The 21,010-nt window shown below is 34.2% G+C and overlaps 1 protein-coding gene and 1 long non-coding RNA gene across 11 annotated transcripts in view; one reads left to right on the top strand and one right to left on the bottom strand.

Annotated features, from left to right (window-relative positions):
- Window positions 1-21,010, bottom strand: part of CCSER1 (coiled-coil serine rich protein 1) — a 1,297,084-nt gene that overhangs the window by 1,087,979 nt on the left and 188,095 nt on the right. The window lies entirely within an intron of this gene.
- On the top strand, window positions 2,109-15,319 carry LOC309628625. Its single transcript, XR_014244595.1, has 2 exons — window positions 2,109-7,674; window positions 8,012-15,319. It is a non-coding gene; the product is annotated as an uncharacterized lncRNA (long non-coding RNA).

The following is a 21,010-nucleotide window of genomic DNA, read 5'->3' as shown; positions in this document are numbered from 1 at the left end:
GCAAAGATCAATAAAACTAAAAGCTGGTTCTTTGAGAAGATAAACAAAATTGATAAACCATTAGCCAGACTCATCAGGAAAAAAGGAAGAAGACTCAAATCAATAGAATTGGAAATAAAAAAGGAGAAGTAACAACTGACACTGCAGAAATACAAAGGATCATGACAGATTACTGCAAGCAACTCTATGCCAATAAAATGGACAACCTGGAAGAAATGGACAAATTCTTAGAAATGCACAACCTTCTGAGACTGAACCAGGAAGAAATAGAAAATATAAACAGACCAATCACAAGCACTGAAATTGAAACTGTGATTAAAAATCTTCCAACAAACAAAAGCCCAGAACCAGATGGCTTCACAGGCGAATTCTATCAAACATTTAGAGAAGAGCTAACACCTAGTCTTCTCAAACTCTTCCAAAACATAGCAGAGGGAAGAACACTCCCAAACTCATTCTACAAGGCCACCATCACTCTGATACCAAAACCAGACAAGGATGTCACAAAGAAAGAAAACTACAGGCCAATATCACTGATGAACATAGATGCAAAAATCCTCAACAAAATACTAGCAAACAGAATCAAAGAACACATGAAAAGGATCATACACTATGATCAAGTGGGGTTTATCCCAGGAATGCAAGGATTCTTCAATATACGCAAATCAATCAACATGATATACCATATTAACAAATTGAAGGAGAAAAACCATATGATCATCTCAATGGATGCAGAGAAAGCTTTCGACAAAATTCAACACCCATTTATGATAAAAACCCTCCAGAAAGTAGGCATAGAGGGAACTTTCCTCAACATAATAAAGGCCATATATGACAAACCCACACCCAACATCATCCTCAATGGTGAAAAACTGAAACCATTTCCACTAATATCAGGAACAAGACAAGGTTGCCCACTCTCACCACTATTATTCAACGTAGTTTTGGAAGTTTTAGCCACAGCAATCAGAGAAGAAAAAGAAACAAAAGAAATCCAAATTGGAAAAGAAGAAGTAAAGCTGTCACTGTTTGCAGATGACACGATACTATACATAGAGAATTGTAAAGATGCTACCAAAAAACTAGTAGAGCTAATCAATGAATTTGGTAAAGTAGCAGGATACAAAATTAATGCACAGAAATCTCTTGCATTCCTATACACTAATGATGAAAAATATGAAAGTGAAATTAAGAAAACACTCCCATTTACCATTGCAACAAAAAGAATAAAATATCTAGGAATAAACCTACCTAAGGAGACAAAAGACCTGTAGCAGAAAATTATAAGACACTGATGAAAGAAATTAAAGATGATACAAATGGATGGAGAGATATACCATGTTCTTGGATTGGAAGAATCAACACTGTGAAAATGACTCTACTACCCAAAGCAATCTACAGATTCAATGCAATCCCTATCAAACTACCCCTGGTATTTTTCACAGAACTAGAACAAAAAATTTCACAATTTGTATGGAAACACAAAAGACCCCGAATAGCCAAAGCCATCTTGAGAAAGAAAAACAGAGCTGGAGGAAGCAGGCTCCCTGACTTCAGACTATAATACAAAGCTACAGTAATCAAGACAGTATGGTACTGGTACAAAAACAGAAATATAGATCAATGGAACAGGATAGAAAGCCCAGAGATAAACCCACGCACATATGGTCATCTTATCTTTGATAAAGGAGGGAAGAATACACAGTGGAGAAAAGACAGTATCTTCAATAAGTGGTGCTGGGAAAACTGGACAGCTATATGTAAAAGAATGAAATTAGAACACTCCCTAACACCATACATAAAAATAAACTCAAAATGGATTAAAGACCTAAATGTAAGGCCAGACACCATCAAACTCTTAGAGGAAAACATAGGCAGAACACTCTATGACATAAATCACCACAAGATCTTTTTTGACCCACCTCCTAGAGTAATGGAAATAAAAACAAAAATAAACAAATGGGACCTAATGAAACTTAAAAGCTTCTGCACAGCAAAGGAAACCATAAACAACATGAAAAGACAACCCTCAGAATGGAAGAAAATATTTGCAAATGAAACAACTGATAAAGGATTAACCTCCAAAACTTACAAGCAGCGCATGCAGGTCAATATCAAAATACAAACAACCCAATCCAAAAATGGGCTGAAGACCTAAATAGACATTTCTCCAAAGAAGATATACAGATTTCCAACAAACACATGAAAGAATGCTCAACATCATTAATCATTAGAGAAATGCAAACCAAAAGTACAATGAGATATCATCTCACACCAGTCAGAATGGCCATCATCAAAAAATCTACAAACAATAAATGCTGGAGAGAGTGTGGAGAAAAGGGAACCCTCTTGCACTGTTGGTGGGAATGTAAATTGATACAGCCACTATGGAGAACAGTATGGAGGTTACTTAAAAACCTAAAAATAGAACTACCATATGACCCAGCAATCCCACTACTGGGCATATACCCGGACAAAACCATAAATCAAAAAGAGTCGTACCACAATGTTCATTGTAGCTCTATGTACAATAGCCAGGACATGGAAGCAACCTAAGTGTCCATTGACAGATGAATGGATAAAGAAGATGTGGCACATATATATACTACGGAATATTACTCAGCCATAAAAGGGAACGAAATGGAGTTATTTGTAGTGAGGTGGATGGACCTAGAGACTGTCATACAGAGTGAAGTCAGAAAGAGAAAAACAAATACCATATGCTAACGCATATATATGGAATCTAAAAAAAAAAAAGAAAAATGGTCAGAAGAATCTAGGGGCAAGACGGGAATAAAGATGCAGATCTACTAGAGAATGGACTTGAGGATATGGGGAGGGGGAAGGGTAAGCTGGGACAAAGTGAGAGAGTGGCATGGATATATATACACTACCAAATGTAAAACAGATAGCTAGTGGGAAGCAGCAGCATAGCACAGGGAGATCAGCTCGGTGCTTTGTGACCACCTAGAGGGGTGGGATAGGGAGAGTGGGAGGGAGGGAGATGCAAGAGGGAAGAGATATGGGGAAATATGTATATGTATAACTGATTCACTTTGTTATAAAGCAGAAACTAACACACCATTGTAAAGCAATTATACTCCAATAAAGATGTTTAAAAAAGTGTATAAAGTCATATTCGAGACAGAAAAAAATGTAGTTAAGAGTTATGATGAATACAGTAGTTTAGAAAGACTTATCTATCAGAGATATGCACAATAATTTGTGGGGAAAAAACACCTTGAATAAAGAGATCAGCTAGGAAACTAATGCAATAATCCTAATGTCCCCATAAGAGACACTAAAAGGCTCACTCTTATCTACCCAAGAAGATTCTTTTTAAAAGATGCTAATACTTATCACTGTATAGTTTTAAAATTATATAGTATTCAGTCTCCCAAAATGAAATTGGTTTTTCTTAAGTTTGTAGCCTGATAAACAAGGAAAAAGTCCTAGACAAATGTGTACTAATATTAATGTTTTTGCTTATTCCAATTATCCTTTTTAAGCCTTCCATATGTATTTAATCATGGGTAGAAAAACTAAGCAAACAAAAAGTTAAGTGATAAACATGTAAACAAAAATAAACCTTCCTTTTAACTTAAAACAAAGATCTTTCAAAAAATCAGAGCTACAGTATTCTGGGAAGAAAAATATATTCTTTCAAATAACTAGAGAAAAACCAGCTTGATATTCACTTTTTTAAGGCATATAAACATCCCTATAAAGTCTTATCTACATTACAAGTCATAATTTTTACTGTTTCTCCATTTTAAAGTAATTATATTGTCTACTATAGTCTGAATTAAAGGCTGTTTGGAAGAATTTAAGTGATTGTTTCTGAGTTGCTGATCATTTACATTATTACATTTTATTAATAAGATGCATGGCATAAGTAATAAATATGAAAATTGCAACAGCTCTTTGTAAATATTTTCATTACCAGGTCAAAGAACAGTGTTGTCTACTATAACTTGTACTTATACGCACGCAAGTATATCATAGTACATTATTTCTGAGGTAGGGCATAAACACAGGTACACACTCACACACATTTTTGAGTAACACTAAATCATGACCATATTGACGCTTTCAAATAAAATTTCATCAAGTACTTCAAAGCTCTTTTCAAATTCAGACAAATGAAAAATGAAACATTACTTGATAATGGCAAGCATTCAAAGTTAAAAAGCTTTCAAGTTTAGTATTCAAATTAAATCTTGATCTTAAGTGGAATTATGTTGAGTGTAACCTTTTACTGACACTTAGCCTAACTATTATTAATATACCACATAATTATATAGAATACCTCAAAACAAAATAAATATTTATAATTGTATCATTGTGTATAAAAAGGAGACATCTACATGGTGATAAGAAATAGAAAACTGATTAAACTGTATAAAATACGAATTAAATTTTAGGATTATTTATACAGTTTTTAATATACTTTAACAATCACATTCTGGTTATTTATATTTATGCCTAAAATTTCTTTGTTAAGGCATAGCACTTCTACAAACTTTGCAAAGGATTCTTTATATAACATTCTATCACCATTGGTCTAAGCAGTGTTTGTTATTTGCATTGTTTTTTAACTTAATTTAAGAGCACTTAAACAGAGAAAGCAGAATGTGCAAAGATCCTATGGCAGAAGAAATTAGGATATTCAAAGAAATTAAGAAAGGAAAGAGTGTTTAGACAACAGGAAGAAAAGGGGAGAATAGTATGTAATGAGGCAGCAAAGACAGGTAGTACCAGACCATCATAGCCTACAGAGAAAAAGAAAAAAAAAAATGTTCTTGTTCTTTATTCCAAAAACAATGGTTAATTTCTGAAATGGTTTAACCAGGGGGATGGTATGATAAAATCTGCATTTTTATAGTGATTACTCTGAAATACTGTTTGGAAAATGATCAGAGAAATATGGAGAGACCCTATGGTAAACTATTCTACATTAATCCAAGAGAGAAATAAGGCGAGTGGGTTTAAAAATAAGGGCCATGTTTCTTGGTCATGGTTGGACTCTCAGTACTTCTAGCATAAGTTCAGTAAATGATTTTGATTATCTATTTGTTCCTTTATTACATGAATGACAGTTACTCTCCCAAGCAGAATTAATTGTACCTTCTGTACTAGAAACTATTTATTTAAGAATTTCATACTGCATATTTTCAAACAGACACGAAATTTTCTCATTTCCTCATCCTAAGAATAACTAAAACGGAACCTAAAATCTGTGTTATAAAGTATCACATTAGGAAGGGTTAGCATCAGCGTCCAAGTTTTCTTTAAAGGTATTCTTTGCTTAGCTTTCACCACAACAAACTGATAGATTTTTCTTAAAATTTTTCAATTGCAAAATATTAAAACTGCAAAGAGAAATACCTATAGCACCCATACAGTTTAAGAGACAACTTGACCCCTTTTTGTTTCTTCCATTCAAATACTTTGTCAGTAACATGGCAATCAATGACTTCAACTTCTATGGTTCTGCCATAACATTCCCACATGTATTTCTGTTAACTGTTCTTCTTAAATGTCAGCTTATACACAGACACAATCTTTTAAATGTGACTATCACTGGTTAAACCATATTTGATTCTGACAATAAACCATTTGATAATGCCAAAGACTTCGTTTGATTAGAAAGAACATTTTTATTTTTTCTTCTGTTTTTGTTCTCTGCATATTTGGCAGATGAACAGACTATTAGAGGTGGGAATCACAGACTGTCTGACTGCAGTTTTTCAAATGAATATTATAAGAAAATTGAATTTATAAATATTGAATATTTTATATAGACAATGAGAAAGGGATTTCATTGGATATAAATTCTGCAAAAATAAATCAGCATATCTAATACACATAAGTCTCTTTTGAAGTTATTTGTTCTTATTTGGTTATATCTTTGAGAATATTCATGCAAATGTTTATTGAATGTTTATTAAGCAAAGTTATTACAGTTGGCATGAGGGCAGATTAAAAAATAAAAGTGTCTATATTTATGCTGTACTGAGAAGCCAGTAAAAAAAAAAATGATGAACATTATACAAATAAATGCAAATAAGCATAAGAACTATAAAAAAGAGTATGTACAGAACACACTACTTTGGGAGAAGTCCCATGAGTTAAATCTTGAAATATGATATGAGATAGACAAATTGTTTTTATGTCAAGAATATTTTAGGCAGAAGGATAAGTGAATGCAAAGCAAAGTGAAATTAACTGAGATTCAAATAATTTGGCTGGGTACAATTTTCATATATATGAGAATACTGTGAGAATATATTATAGCAGATCAAAACTAAAGTATTGAGTCCAGTTTGAGGGCTAATGCACTTATGGCAAATAATAGGTAGTAATTACCTACTGCCTTACCTGAATTCATGCAATGATAGTGAGAATGGACAGATGACAGTTTGAAGTGCTAATTAAGAAGCTGTATTAATACATCTTGATATTTAAAAAGGGTATGGGAAATGACTTTGACAAGTGAGCTGATAAGGGCCTCAAGAAAATAGGAGAAGAAAAAAAGTTTGTAAGATAAGAGGATGATCCATTTTGAATATATCAAAGATGACATGCCTCTGGGTCATCCAGTTAAAGAGGTTTACCTGAAAATAAAGATTTTATTGTCATCAACTAAGAGTTAAGTGGACTAAATCATTCAGAAAAAACGCTTTGAAAAAGAAGATAAATGCCCAGAACAAAGATATAGGGAACATTCATACTTAAGGAAAAGGCATTAGCAAAAGAAATTGAGAAGAAATGAGCAAGAGAATAGGAAAAGAAAAAAGAATAAATGATCTCGAAGTCAAAAAATGTGTTTTAAGAATAAGAAAATAATCAACAATATTAAATCACAGAGAAGAGAAGGATGATAAAGTCCACTGATAGTGACGATTAAAAAACTATGGCATCCTTAGTGGGAGCAGCGTCTATAAAGTGCTGGAATGTGTTGAAAACTGACTAGGTGGCAAGAAAGTGAAAGATTTCAGGGTATTGGTTACGAAGAGAAAATGAGAAATAGAGTGGCAGTGGGATATTCAGTACTATGTTTCTTTCCGTCGTAAACAAGATTCTTGACAAATAAATTTTCTTTCAAGACTGGGATGAAAGAATAATGATGCTGAATGCAACTATATACAGATTTATATATAAAAAGTGGTATGACATACTGAGTTCAACTCCCATAATCTCCATTTTCTCTGGGGAAAGAAAGGTAGGCAAGATTTCCTTCTAAAAATGGAGAGGGGCAGTCAAGTGGCCATAGTCAATGTTTGAAAGACTTAGGGTGAGAAATGGAGAGCAAGATGATGAGAAACATGTGAAATTACTAGTCAGGTGATGATAAAAATAGAACAAGTGTGCAGGCCTCATATACACCATGGTATCAATTCATTCTGTTTCCACAAAAGTATTAGATTCCCAGATCAGTTAGATTGTTCTCACCCACTCCCAGCTCAAAGTTATCTTTCTTGGTCTAAAGAAACTGGAAAATACACACATTCCCTTTGTACACCTCCCCCTTTCACCTCTCATCTTAAATTCAGGGCTTATACAATGTCTGCATTTAAAATAAGACAATCTGCTGTCTTATTTTGCTAGACAGTGTCCAATAATTCCTTCTGGAACTAAAGATGAACCAGATTTTTAGTACTTCAAGAGGAGGTGACGGGGCTTCCCTGGTGGCGCAGCGGTTGAGAATCCGCCTGCCAATGCAGGGGACATGGGTTCGAGCCCTGGTCTGGGAAGATCCCACATGCCGTGGAGCAACTGGGCCCGTGAGCCACAACTACTGAGCCTGCGCGTCTGGAGCCTGTGCTCCGCAACAAGAGAGGCCGCGATAGTGAGAGGCCTGCGCACCGTGATGAAGAGTGGCCCCCGCTTGCCGCAACTAGATGAAAGCCCTAGCACAGAAACGAAGACCCAACATAGCAATCAAGCAATCAATCAATCAATAAATAAAAAAAAAAACTTTAAAAAAAAAAAAAAAAAAAAAGAGGAGGTGACCCTGAGAAGAACAGATCAGTGCCAGCTAATTATTATTCTACCAAATCCTTAGGTTTTAAAATTATACCTATTAATTGGTATAGAAGTTTTTATTGTTTTATTTGTTTATAAGTATTTCATAATAAAATATACTCCAATATATTTTAAGTTTCTTTTAAATCTATTATTTCTCACTCTCACTTAATCTCCATGATTAAAGCAGATTCAGGTCAACTACATTATCCCCAAAGAAAAGAGTATTTATTAACCTTATTTGGTGTAATAATAAGTCAGGTTCAGCCTAGGAAAAAAGAAACTGAAATCCATGTCTAAACAGCCTAACAGTCATTAATAGGTTAAAGCTTCTTTATCCATTGACCATAAAATACAATGCAGTATAAATGTAAATGGATTGGCAAAGTTAATATTATAGAAGATTGGCTACCTTATTTGACTTATCTGAACTAGTTAAAACAAATATAATAACAAGTATAATATTAAGGTCCTTGGGGATAATGTAAAAATTAATTTTTAGTTCTCATAATAATTTTATCGGAAGAATATTATACTAGAAATTGCTTCTTGTACATTTATAGACTCCATAAAGTCAGAAATTCACTTGCTATGTTACCTATTAGGTATCATAATCTGATTTATATATTTTCTAAAACTTGTCCAGTTAAGTTTAAAGATAAGTACAAACAAGAGATATTTTTCATCCAGGAAGAGGTTAATGAAACCCTTAAAAGATCACAGAGCTAAACATTTTATCAAATAATAGTTTCAATGAATTCACTTCAAAATGCAGGGGTAAAGATGTTGTGTTAAAAATTTATATGTGAGAAAATAGATATTTCAGCTGATCTTTTAAATGTAGTGATTTTCAGAAAAGGCATAAAATTATCAATCCTATAATGACAACAACAGTTCTCAAAATCATATTCTATTTGGAAACATGCATGATTTCTCCTGCATTATACTGTAACTCTCTTTACAATGAAAACCCATTACTGATATTCAAGTCTCGAGCATTTTTCAAGTCATATGCTAAAATGTGTATTAAAATATATTGCAAATTTGTTCAAAACTTCATTGTTATTAAGCATATCCAATAATTTGGTTAGATTTTTAATGTTCCAGCTTGGTATCTAATTCCAAGATGAACTGAATGTTCGTTTTGAGAAATGTCACTAGGCTGTATTGCTGATAACGCTCTGAAATGGATGAATAACTAAAATTAACAATGAAATTTCAAATTAATGGAAGGTATACTCTGAATGATATGAGTATTTCCAAGACTTCCATGAATGTTATGGGAAGTTAGAAGTAAAAAAGGGGAAACCTATTAAATTGCTTGAAATAGCCAGGTTGTAAAACACAGAAAAGTTGGCATGTTAAATTAACTGAATTACTGAGAGTCTAAAATTACAGATTACGCAATATGCACCAGAGCTGATTCAACTTTTAATTTTTATCATTGCTTTATAACTGTTGTAATTATATATTTTTCTGAGCCCATAAACTATGCCAAAACGTCTGATTTCTAAATGTTTTAAGCTACCACAAATTCACAAGTAAAATTCAATTTGACAGAAACAATTTGAGTAATACTGCTGCTTTCTCTGAGGACTTTTTTTTAACAGAAGTCTCTTTCATTACATAGAAAATTTACTAGGAAAAAACAAAGGAGTCAAAATCCACTTGCTTTGAGTGATTGAGGACGAATGTAAATCAATGTTTTAGAATAAACAAATACATTTGGAGCCTTACAATCATGCATTAGGATATATATTTTAACATAAAAAAGTCCTTGTACCACTTGCAGTAATTCTCCTTTTATGTGGCCAACAGAGAAATTAATATGTAATTCAATGAGTTAGACTATGTCTGTTTTAGCAAGTTCTTAGTGGCATGAAAACATTTGAAGTGTTGGAGAGGAAACAGTAGTAGTAGATAGATTTTTTTTGTCATTGAGGAGAAAGTATAAAATAACAAAAGGTTACAGTGACTTGGTAAATCTTTATCTCCTCAATTCTCCATTTCTTCTTTCTTCCATTCATTTAATACGTATTTCATGCTTTCTTTGTTCATTGATATTATATTCGTGTCTTGTTTTAAACAACTTTCCAGCTATTTTCATTCTGTTACACCTTAAACAGGAAAAACAAGCAAAACACAAAAGTGTGCCATCTTTTGAAAGGAAATAAAAATATTTCGTCCTGATTATCCTGTGAAGACTTGGGGCTTGTTCATTGTTTTATCCCCAGCATAGTCCCTAAGCATTATTCATTCGAGGAATATTGGTTGAGTTTAATTGGCTCAACTTAAGGGCTACTTTTTGGCTCCATACTTTCATTTACTCAAAAAAAAATACTGAGAATAAATATACTAAAATCCTGAGAAATACTGAGAATATGTCATTTAAATCAGGCAACTGCTACTGATATAAATCAGGTAGCAATGGTAACACAAGCTACCTTCTGTTATACCAATGTTCTCTGCATTAAGGTTATGATATTCAGTCAATAAATGTTTATTGAGTATCCATAACTGCCAGGCACTATGTCCTTGCTGAGACTACAATAATGATCATCAAATGAAACCATTACTATTATCATGAAGTCTATAGTATACTGTTGGATGAATGATGTTAATCAATTTATAACACTAACAAATGTATAATCATAAACTGGGATAAGTGTACTGAGGAAAAGGAACAAAGTTCTGTAAAGGCTATAAGATGGTAATTACAAAGTAAGATGGCACAGCTAGTTGCTAAAACTTAAAGGACAATTTCCTTATAATGGATTATCATGAGAAGGGTATCCTATTCAGAGTAAATTTAGAAGTTTTAATCTTTAAAATACCTGAAGAATACTAACTAATGGTTAATCAGCTAATCAAGATATATAATGTCAATGAATAATCAGTATTTTCTAATGCTCATAGTATCAGGTAGAAAAAGACAAACTACCAAATATTCAATCTCTAAATCAAGAGCATTCATTTCCTCTTCCTTTAAAGTAAGGATTAAAGGGAGAGACTGTAGAGTCAGATTTTCTGGACCTATGCCTAAATTTACTAGTTTTATGACTTTGGGCAAGTTACTAAATGCTACTTATTGTTTCTGTGCTTCAGTTTCCTCCTGTGTAAAAATGTGAGCAATATTATTACCAAACTGCATAGGACTCGAATGAATGAAAGCGATCGTATAAACCAACCGAGTTACAGAAAATCAAAACAGAGGTTTAAATCAGTGAAGTCTGGAACATTAAAAGAGGGTTTCACAAGGGAAGGACCTGAATTAGACATTTAGCAGTAACTAGAACGGGGTAAGTAAAGAAGAGGCATGAGATACTAATAGAGCAGGATAACAAGATGCACCAGGTCCAAGAACTGGAACTGAGGGTGACATGTTTGAAGAACATGAGAGAAGAAGGCCTTCACAAGAGTATACTATGAAGATTGGCAGCATCATTTACTTCAGAGTCTGAAAAGTTTACTGAAATGGTTTCAGATCCCACAACCAACTAAACTTTAAGTAAGGAACTATCCTTTTCCAACTACATATTTGTGTGAGGCCTAATCTTCTTACAGAACAACATATTGCAGTAGACTGAAAGCAGAAGTAGATTGAGAGCCCAGCTGTCCCCTATTAAGCCAGGTAATAAACAGATTTGCAAAAATGTAAAGCCATGCCACTGTCTTCCTTAATTTTTTTTTGGTTTAGGAAATAGTTATTTTTCATAAAATCGTTTTATTTAACATATAAACAGTTAATTACTGTTATCTGAAAATGACAATATTTTCAAATGTCTGTTTCAATTACTAGTATGGTAAAAAATAATTGATATAACCCACATAAACAGAAGCTCTTTCAAGTCCTCAATAATTTTTAAGAATGTCAAGGGGTCCTGAAAAAAATATTAAAAACCACTACATTAGCACATTTTTCGGCTCTTAATCTCCTCTGTACCTCAGTTTCCTCATTTGCAAAATGTGGATAAGGATAATGGGCTTCCTGAGAAGATTAAATTAGATATCATGACAGCTAAAGTGGTATACTCCCTAGAGCCCCACATCTGGGACTGACACATGCATCCCCCAGGTGCTGTGTTTTGGCAACGAACAGCTCTCAACTGAACCCCTTTCCAGAACTTGGCCTCAGCTCTCAGCTCTTGCTACTTCACCCAAGGTGGGTCACAATATCTTCTCATGGCAGCCTGCATCTACTGGTCAATGTGAAAGTATAGAGAATGCTTCCCTTGTCTCAATTTGGGACAAATATAAAGGACCTTCTCAGCTTGAAAGGTCAGTGCTACAGATCAGTGCAATTTATTCTTCTGCCCTATCCTGCTTTCTTCATCTTCCACCCCTCACAGGCATAATCCGTGAAGGGACCTCTGGTACACTGAAATAGAGGACAGAAGTTCAGGCCTTACTGATTCCGATATAAGCAAAGTTAGTCATAGAGATGGGTTTTTTTTGTGAAGGCCAGACAATATTATCTCAACACTAGATGGAAATGAAGGATCACGACATTTTCCAGGTAGATGGTCTTCCAGTAAAAGAGGTTTCAAGGCCCCCTTGTCTTTATTATTTGAACTTCTTGTCTTTCAGTTTAAAACTCTGAACAACCAGGGGAGTGATTTTATTTCCACATTGTAAAAACACTGCTCACAAATCTGGCTGCTGGCTTGGCTTCTAGGAGGCCCCCTGCTGCTCAAGGCTGCTGGCTGCCATGGCTGAAACTCTGCTAAGGATGGTGATTTGAAGTGGGATTTGAGATCTTGAAATCAGCCCTCACTAAAAAGGTGCCCCTCTCACATATATACACAACAGAAACTTAACTTGGCTGCTATCAGTTTGATTGACAAATACATGTATTTTAATTTAAACCCCATTTAATTTTCACAACTACTATGTGAAATAGACATTGAAAACATAAGTTTTTCAGCTCAGAGTTGTGAAAATACAAGAGAGTTAAGTACCTTGCTATATCCAGATTTTCTGATTCCAAGTTCTATTTTCTTTTCACTTCATCTCATTTTCTGGGCCAAGTATGACTTGTATGACTCTTATGTCTTGTATTTTATAACATTATATCAAGAAACCATCTATTATGTGTTCACGCTTGATTCTAGACTTGAAGCCACCCTATAGATGGTCCTTAATAAATATGAGTTCTTGCTGCTTATGAATGCAAAAGAGGGATTTTTTACTGAAGGTATTTAAAATAAATCTTATACAAAAAATAAGAGCTTCCAAGTTCAGTTTTATAAATGTGTTTTCACATATTGGATTTACATTAGCAAAGTGCACACGTGCACACATCATCACCAGAAATGACTACTTTCATGACAATATGAGCAAAAGTAAACTTCTCTACTCAATACCTCGACTCAGAAACATAAATCTCAGACACATGTCCTCAAGGACAGGGACCAGGGTGTTATAAATTCTTCCTGCATGATGATAAGGGCAATCAGAAATTTAAAAAAAATTTTTTTGAAGTCTTAACCCGCTGTTCCTATTTTTACTTAAAACCAATATTTCAAATTAACCTTAAGAACAGATATGAAAACTGGTTGAGACTAAACAATATTCTATGAATGAAAGCACAGAATTGTTAGCTCAATTTGGTCACAAGTGTTTTTATTCATTTTATATTTTCTTATGACCCATGCAGAATCCTAGGTTTAGAATCTGAAATATCATTCTACACATCTGTTATCTTAAAGAGAAATCTTTAACCAAATCTATACAACTAAAATAAATAATTCTATTGTCTCTTTGGTCCTTTGTCAGTTAAATTCATCAAGCTAATAGACAAAGTAATCATTCTGTGAAAATTTCCATGGTTGAGTCAAAAAAGGAAATAATAAAGTAACTTTTCAACGTCAAGAAATTTCAGGGTCTAACATCCAAAAAAAATGAATTATCATTCTCTACTCAGTGTGCAGATTATATGTGATTTATGCTATTTGTAAATGGATATTACTTGTTTTAAAAGTTTTTTTTTCTTAAGAAAGACTATAAATGGAATAGAGAAAATGGTGAGGCTTCTTAATATTGAAAGAATATGCAGGTTTTAAGCCTCCTTATTTTATAAAAATGCCATAAATGTTTTTTAAGACACTTTAAATATCTGAAGGACTCGACGTATATGTTGCATCAGAGAACTAGACATAAGCTAAAGGAAGGCAGGATTCAGTCCAATCAGAGAAAATTTTAATGACTCCAGCCATTTAATAAAAGTGCAAAGAGCTCTTTAGTGAGAATTTTTCATAGAAAGAATTGTAAGCACACAATAATATTTCTCACATGAAAAGTGATTATGTAATCCATGATACATAATAAACTCCCAATAAATATAACTTGACAATTTCCCTATTCTTAAATATGAACTAATTTATTGACTATTGGGTTGGCCAAAAAGTTTGTTCGGTTTTAAGTAAAAATAAAAGACATCTTTTTCATTTTCACCAAGAACTTTATTGAACGTACCTCATTTACTGAACGAACATTTTGGCCAGCCCAATATCTGCTTTGATGAGGGTTAAAAAAGAGGAAAAATGTTATAAAATGTTTATGAAAATTATAGGTGAAATAGTCATAAAAAGCCTATGTTTTTAGGCATCAGAAAAAAAATGATCTGAATATCTCCTAATAATATTCAAACATAATTATGACCTGCAAGCTTATATGTAAATCACTGCTTCTTCCTTCTTTACAGACATGGTTGTTTATATTTCTCATTTCTAATCTACCCATCATTAATTACTTAGACTGGTGTCTAAGTTCACTCCCTGAACTGTTTCAGAAAGCAGTTTAGAAAATAAGTATGGCACTTCCCTTACTATCGATTAAAAAGCTTATGTGACAGTTAATTTTTCTTTCTTAATCATAAGACGTCACCCTGATTAGAAGAGAATCTTGTAATCAGCTCAGATAGATTGCATCTTTATCCCCTTGTTCCTTCATGTCTACCACAGTTAGTAAAAAGACGCACTTTGAAGAAAGTATCTGATTCCAGAATGAACACACAGACAACAAAACAAAAACACTGCTAATCACAATGCAGTTAGAGTATCAATCCCTACACTCACAACCACCACTGCACATAAATAAGATATTCTGTTTCTATAAACTCCTATTATCTTGTGTCACCTTTCATACTATCCTGAGTGCAAGGTTATATGGACATCTTACAGGTTGAAAGTTTGGTTAGTGACTACAAAGAAAATGGTTTGGCTAGAAAAATGGGATGTTCGTAAATTAGGCTGTGTGACTTCAGTAGCTAATAAATTATGATACTTTGTAGCTAAGTATAATTATATACTTTGTAATGTAAGAAAGGTAAACAAATTGTCGAGTAAAGAAAAATAGCCCAAACAGGCATAAATCAGTGTTCTTCTCCTAAGAATATCTTTATTGCTATGTTCCACAAGAGGTTTAATTGATAGGTTAGTAATTATTCAGTAATTATTCACTAATGGCAAAGTTTTTAACTACACAATTTCACAATTTTTAGAAACAAAAGTAAAATGTAATACATAATTGAATAAATAAAATGAAACTTTGACTAAGTGCTGAGAGAATAGTTTTAATATAGCAGCAGTGTCTCAACCAAATAGGAATATAAAAAGTTTACCTCAAATGTCAAGAAAAAGCAATATGCTATTTTGTTTTCACACAATAATAATAATAAAAAATCACTGCCATTTTTCCATGTAAGGTATTTATCATTATAACCTATAGCTACCTACTGAATTCATTTAAGTCATTTAAAATTAGGTGAACAATAATTCTAAAAAGCATATTTACGCCACTCTCTTGCTTAAAACCATCAGTGGTTCCCGAATTCCTACAAAATTCTTATTATTTTAATTCTTGACTCTCCCTGACCTAGCTGTTCCCTATCTCCCCTCCGTATCCACTGTATGATCTCAGCTCTTTTCCAACACTTCTGCCTTACAGGAAAGCTTCACGCATTAATGCAATTACTCATGAATTGCTCCAGATCTAAACTGCTGTTCTCTTGAGCTCACCATGGGGCAATAGATGTGTTAAGAACCATTATCCGGGGGCTTCCCTGGTGGCACAGTGGTTGAGAATCCGCCTGCTAATGCAGGGGACACGGGTTCGAGCCCTGGTCTGGGAAGATCCCACATGCCGCGGAGCAACTGGGCCCGTGAGCCACAACTACTGAGCCTGCCCGTCTGGAGCCTGTGCTCTGCAACAAGAGAGGCCACGATAGTGAGAGGCCTGCGCACCGCGATGAAGAGTGGCCCCCGCTTGCCGCAACTAGAGAAAGCCCTCGCACAGAAACGAAGACCCAACATAGCAATCAATCAATCAATCAATCTTTAAAAAAAAAAAAGAACCATTATCCAAAACTAAGAAACAGGGCCAGGAAGATGACTACATAATGAAGCATTATTTAAAATGCTCTCCCAAGAATTACTGAATTCTGTAGATTATACCATTGTTTGATTTTGCTATTTACTACTAATCAAGGGTTCTGACTCAGTGAGGTTACACGGTAACTTGTAGATTTGTATCCAGTTGAGATATACACACTTTTGTCCGGTAATGGGTGACTCACCAGTAGGACAATTAACTGGTTTTGTATTCATTTTACAATATCATTCTAACATCCTTTTATTAAATTGCTATAAATACCTAGTTCCTCAAATGCTCTCCGAACCAATTTACCATTATGTACACTCTCTTAATGAATTGAGTAAATCTCTGATTCTTGTCCAATCTATATTTGTATAAAGTCATATTTTAAGCTTTTGAAAATTATACCTTGACAGTTTTGGAGGAACCACTGAGATATCCAAGTGGATTCATGTGCCAGAGCCAATTAAACTACGTTGCTGGAGAAGTCACTTCACAGTCTATTTAAGTCCAGGCATGTCCTTTCTTGGGTCCCAAAGTGACTTCCAAGTGGCAATAACGTTTTACTTTTGTTGACTTTCTGCTTTTCTATGTTTTTTCTTTCTTCTGATTTTGCATGAATTTGTTTGCTTGTTTGTTTTTGCTTCTGACAAATTCTGTTATTCTATCTGTTTCTTGTCAAACTCCTGGTTAGGGCTGTGTTCCTTTCCACAATGAAGCCTCAAGACTGCTGAGTCTGTTTCTGGTCTCAAACCACTAAGCCAGTTACATCTGTGTAGTTAAGAAAGCACCCTATGGCTTCAGCTGTGTTTCTTTCCACAGCCAGGGGATGGACCAGGGAGCAGTGGACCAAAGCCAGCCTTAACCACGTAGCCAAAAATATATATGTCTATGAGTATGATTTTACATGCCAATAATTCCCTGTCTGCAGGGTATCTAATTTAATGGTCTGATGATTTGATGATCTCTGTTGGGTTGATGATAAGGATCTCATCTCGATCAGATGAGAGACAACAGAGAATCTGATTTATTATTTTGTTATTGTTGTAAATCTGTCTTCTGACTATTTGGGAGCTCAAATTAATTAAAATTTTGTGCCCATGGAAAAGGAAAACAATTCTTAGACACCTAGTATGCACAAACCAGAAATACCGTTCTCAAGAAATACAGTCTCAGAGTCTCTTGGAAAGAACTATATACTCTTAAATTTAGTTACTTCCTGGAAACACAGAGACTTTACCAAATTTTAGAGACCTTAGAAGAAAAAAATGCACAAAATTTATAGGTACTACAAGTCAAATTTCATGGAAAGGCAGGCTTAGTGTCCCAGTCTCAGGATTGAAGAGCTTTTAAGTATTTTTTTAAAATTTCTATTTATTTTAGTTTTGGCTGCGTTGGGTCTTCGTTGCTGCGCGCAGGCTTTTCTCTGCTTGCGGCGAGTGGGGGTTCGTTGCGTTGCACAGGCTTCTCATTGTGGTGGCTTCTCTTGTTGCGGAGCACGGGCTCTAGGCACACAGGCTTCAGTAGTTGTGGCACACGGGCTCAGTAGTTGTGGCACATGGGCTCCAGAGTGCAGGCTCAGTAGTTGTAGCGCACAGGTTTAGTTGCTCCACGGCATGTGGGATGTGGGATCTTCCCGGACTAGGGCTCGAACCTGTGTCCCCTGCATTGGCAGGCGGATTCTTAACCACTGCGCCACCAGGGAAGCCCTAAAGACCTTTTAAGAGATCTATTCCTATGTTTCTTAATGGCATTTCCAGATAGTAGTTACTCAATACATTATGCTCAAGGAGGCACACGCAATTAATTAATATTAATTAACACAAAAGTAAATAAGTAGTCCATAATAGAAAATAATATCAGCCTTTTTTCTGAGATCAGTAATAATCTTATAAAAATATTAATATATGTAACAGACATATAGTTATATTTATAATATAGTAATATATAACAACGATAAAATAATCTTTGGAAGACATAGTTAAGAGATCAAAGAGAACAATGTTAAGAAAAAAATATCCAAATATTAGGATAAGGCTGAGAGGATGACTGTGAATCTTTCCAGGTCAAACTGACAGATTATTTAATTCTTGAGGAGACTGCCCTGCTTTTGACTTTGCTATATTAACTAAGAGTTCAGACTCTGTGGAGCTATGTGTTAACTTGTAGATTTGTATCCAATAGAGATACAAATGTTTTCAGTCCAGTAGCAAAGATCATCCCAAATTTTACAGTTTATTGTCCTGGAAGACATTATGCAGTTTTATAATCAAACTAACAGACTTATTCTAATATTTCTTTAAACTTCTTATTAATAACATGTTCCTCAAATCCTCTTTGAACAAGCTTTTATTTTTATTGGTTCCCCTATTAATTTCTTTAAATAAATCTTTGACATGTATGTAAGTCATATTTTCAACTTTTAAAAATCATCTTTTACAGCATGCAGACACAGAGAATGGACTTGAGGATACGGGGAGGGGGAAGGGTAAGCTGGGACAAAGTGAGAGAGTGGCATGGACATATATACACTAGCAAATGTAAAATAGATAGCTAGTGGAAAGCAGCTGCATAGCACAGGGAGGTCAGCTCCGTGCTTTGTGACCACCTAGAGGGGTGGGATAGGGAGGGCAGGAGGGAGATGCAAGAGGGAGGAGATATGGGGATATATATATGTATAGCTGATTCACTTTGCTATAGAGCAGAAACTAGCACACCACTGTGAAGCAATTATACTCCAAAAAAGATGTTAAAAAAAAATTACACTTTTACAGCAACTACTCTTATTTGAAGACACTACCTACTCTATGAAACCTTTTGTTACCACTCTCTTTTGTGCCACTACTCTACTAACCTGCTAATAGTGCCTTAAAAGCATGTATAACATAATTATACATGTTTCTTTACTTTTTTTTCTTTTGCTACATCCTAAGACCTCTAGCAGCCTAGACCCTTTTGAGGTTTTTACTGAATATCCAGGGCTTAACACAATCTAGTACTTAAATGATAATTAATAAACATTAATTGAATAAATGAATGCAATAGTACGGATACATAAATTTCTTTTTTTCTTTCTTTCTTTCTTTCCTTCTTTCTTTCCTTCTTTCAAAAGAGTAACTCAACCCAAAATAAAATTTAACACATATTTCAGTATAGGGTTTAACAGTAAACCATTCATGGTCAACTAGTTCCTCTTGAAATTATTAGGGGATAGGTAGATAACCTGAAATTCATAATACCAATGTAGAGTATAAAAGTATTCAGTAAAACATTTCCAGTCCCAGAGCTGGAAGCTCTAGTCAGACACATACAGTACTTGCTATAAGGTAGCCCTCTTGCATAAATTTATCACCCAGTGTTAGTCTATTCAAGACCAGATATTCATTACGGAAGAGATGACAGAGCTATAAAATCATTACTAAGTAACATAGAAAAAAATAATTTGGGGCAGGAATCAATGGATACTAAAACTTCTGGGTAAAAAATGGTGGAAAACAATATTTACATAGCTTCAGATATTTTTCCAGAGATTACTTATTAATTAACAAGGGGAACTATAACAACTTTACAGTGGTGTATCCTAGTAAACGCCATCTTTACCAAGGGATCAAGTGTAGCATCACCAGTAATGATACAAACTGACATCATATACTTCCTGATGTGATCCACTAAGAACACAAATATCACACATGTAGTTTTCCTTCCAAAAACTGCATAAGCTGAACCTAATAGTGAAATACCAGAGAAACATGAATTGGAGAACATTCTACAAAATAACTGTCACGAGTGGAAACAGCATGTGCAATAAAGAATGGTGAGGAACTGTCCCAGATTAAGAGAGGCTAAAGATACCTGAGAGCTAAACATAACACATGACTCTGGATTGGAGCCTGGATTTTTTAAAAAAATGAAACAATTAGGAAAAACTGAATATGGATTTATGTTAAACAAGACAACGTGTCAAGGTTAAATTTCCTGATTTTGACACTTAATCTGTGATGTAAGAGAATATCCTTGTTCTCAGAAAATACATGCTGAAGTATTTAGGAATAAAGGGTCATAATGTGTAAAATAACTCTCACATGCTTCAGGAAAATAATATAAATGATGTATGTGTCTATGTGTTACAGAGAAGAGGAAAGAGGAAAAAATGTGGTAAAACTTAATGACTGATGAAGCTGTGTAAAGGATATAAGGCAGTTTTGGGTACAATTCTTCTAACTTTCCTATAAATATGAAATTATTGTAAAATAAAAGTAAAATGTATTTAGTAAAATTAAAGTGGCATGTTATAACCAAGGTAATGCTGGTGTTGTATAGTCCCAAGGTAAATTTGGTTACCTTTTTTTTTTTTAAAGTACAAGATTCACATGAGGGAATAGTAAAAGTAGCAATACCTAGCTTATCTGCTCTCTTGAATCTGATACTATTGATACCCAACTAAATTTTATTTTGAGTCATATTTTATTTTTATTGTTGAGAAGGTAGTTGAAGCTAAGGAGAGGCAGACAAAAAGGGATAGAAAGAAGAAAAGACAGAGAGGAAGACAGCTCATTCTACTCATCTGAGTTCTACTTCCTACCAGTTCTGTTTTGTGGATATGGCAGTT

Source organism: Balaenoptera borealis, assembly GCF_965194805.1.
Source record: "Balaenoptera borealis genome assembly, chromosome: 4".
NCBI classification, from domain to species: domain Eukaryota; kingdom Metazoa; phylum Chordata; class Mammalia; order Artiodactyla; family Balaenopteridae; genus Balaenoptera; species Balaenoptera borealis.
Note: the sequence above shows the minus strand (reverse complement) of the source record. Positions and strands in the feature narration are given on the sequence as shown.